The sequence below is a fragment of the Haematobia irritans genome, chromosome 5 (genome assembly GCF_050003625.1).
Source record: "Haematobia irritans isolate KBUSLIRL chromosome 5, ASM5000362v1, whole genome shotgun sequence".
In the NCBI taxonomy this organism is placed as follows: domain Eukaryota; kingdom Metazoa; phylum Arthropoda; class Insecta; order Diptera; family Muscidae; genus Haematobia; species Haematobia irritans.
In genome coordinates this window covers 151,037,897-151,039,509 of record NC_134401.1, presented here as the reverse complement: position 1 = coordinate 151,039,509, position 1,613 = coordinate 151,037,897, and the positions used below count along the sequence as shown (strand labels likewise).

At 33.7% G+C, this 1,613-nt stretch overlaps 2 long non-coding RNA genes across 2 annotated transcripts; both read left to right on the top strand.

Moving 5' to 3' along the window:
- Window positions 1–530, top strand: LOC142241914 (uncharacterized). Its single transcript, XR_012723867.1, has 2 exons — window positions 1–260; window positions 328–530. It is a non-coding gene; the product is annotated as an uncharacterized LOC142241914 (long non-coding RNA).
- Window positions 531–763: 233 nt separating this feature from the next.
- Window positions 764–1,232, top strand: LOC142241651 (uncharacterized). The gene is made up of 2 exons (XR_012723743.1): window positions 764–961; window positions 1,019–1,232. It is a non-coding gene; the product is annotated as an uncharacterized LOC142241651 (long non-coding RNA).
- Window positions 1,233–1,613: the final 381 nt, after the last annotated feature.

The following is a 1,613-nucleotide window of genomic DNA, read 5'->3' as shown; positions in this document are numbered from 1 at the left end:
GCCAGCATTTCAAAGTTCCATTTCATCTTCATCGCTACCACAGACTCGTAAATGTCACTACAACCATCCTACTGTGATGGGGGGCAGCATATCATAAAGTACAAAATGTACTTCATACATGTATTTTGCCATCACTACTTTTACAAAAGCCATTTTATTTTTTGTGAAACGCCAAGCGCAACCAGCTTGTTATATTTTATTTAAATAAAAACGAAAATAAAGTTCTGCAAACATAGATTTTACGCTTAAAATTGTGAAAGGTATATTGGTGAACAATTTTTGATTTTCCAAATGGAATAAAGTGATTGTTTTTCAAATATTTTACAGACACGCTGCCTCCATCGAATAAAAACACTGGCTGATAGACGCTGCAATATGTAACTCGCTACTTGTAACTCTACATCATCATTAATGCAAAAAATTATGTTAAATGTGATGTGATAGTGGTATAAATGTTATATTTTTAAGAATTTGTAAATGATTAATCAAATTAATAAATATCTAAACAAACGTGTTTTACTCGACCACAATGATTCTTTTACCACTATCTTAAAATGTGCTTTTTCTGATTGTTTGGAGGGTCTCTTATTGGCGTCGTTCTAAATTGATCTATAAAGGCACCTAATAATTGCACTCATGCGAAACCTTTTTGTAGTAACTTGGCGTGGTACAACTTCTCAATAGTGACGGCGCTTTTCCGACGAGTTTTTGATATCGTATATGCCCTGCCAGCATTTCAAAGTTCCATTTCAACCTCATCGTTACCACAGACTCGTAAATGTCACTTCAACCATCATGAAAAGGTACATCAAAAAGTACATGCAAGTAATTTGCCATCCCTACTGTAAAAAAAACCATTTTTTTGTGAAACGCCAAGCGCAACCAGCTTGTTATATTTTAATTAAATAAAAACGAAAATAAAGTTCTGAAAACATAGATTATACGCTTAAAATTGTGAAAGGTATATTGGTGAACAATTTGGTGATTTTCCAAATGGAATAAAGTGATTGTTTTTCAGATATTTTACAGACACGCTGCCTCCATGGAATAAAAACACTGGTTGATAGACGCAGCAACATGTAACTCGCTACTTGTAACTCAACATCATCATTAATGCCAAAAATTATGTTAAATGTAATGTGATAGTTGTATAAATGTTATATTTTTAAGAATTTGTAAATGTTTAATCAAATTAATAAATATCTAAACAAACGTGTTTTACTCGACCACAATGATTCTTTTACAACTATCTTAAAATGCACTTTTTCTGATTGTTTGGAGGGTCCCTTATTGGCGTCGTTCTAAATTGATCTATAAAGGCACCTAATAATTGCACTCATGCGAAACATTTTTGTAGTAACTTGGCGTGGTACAACTTCTCAATAGTGACGGCGCTTTTCCGACGTGTTTTTGATGTCGTATATGATTGTTTTCGACGTACTGGGGATTCTCAGAAGCGCCCCCAAATTCAAAAAATGTTGGCAGGGAATGTGTTCACCGACAGACGGACCTGTTCCACAGTGTGGCGCAGGGTATAAAAAGCTATTTTTTTTTTGTCAAAAGTCACATTTTTGATTGAAATTTAACAAACTTAACAGCTTTATTTCACTTAA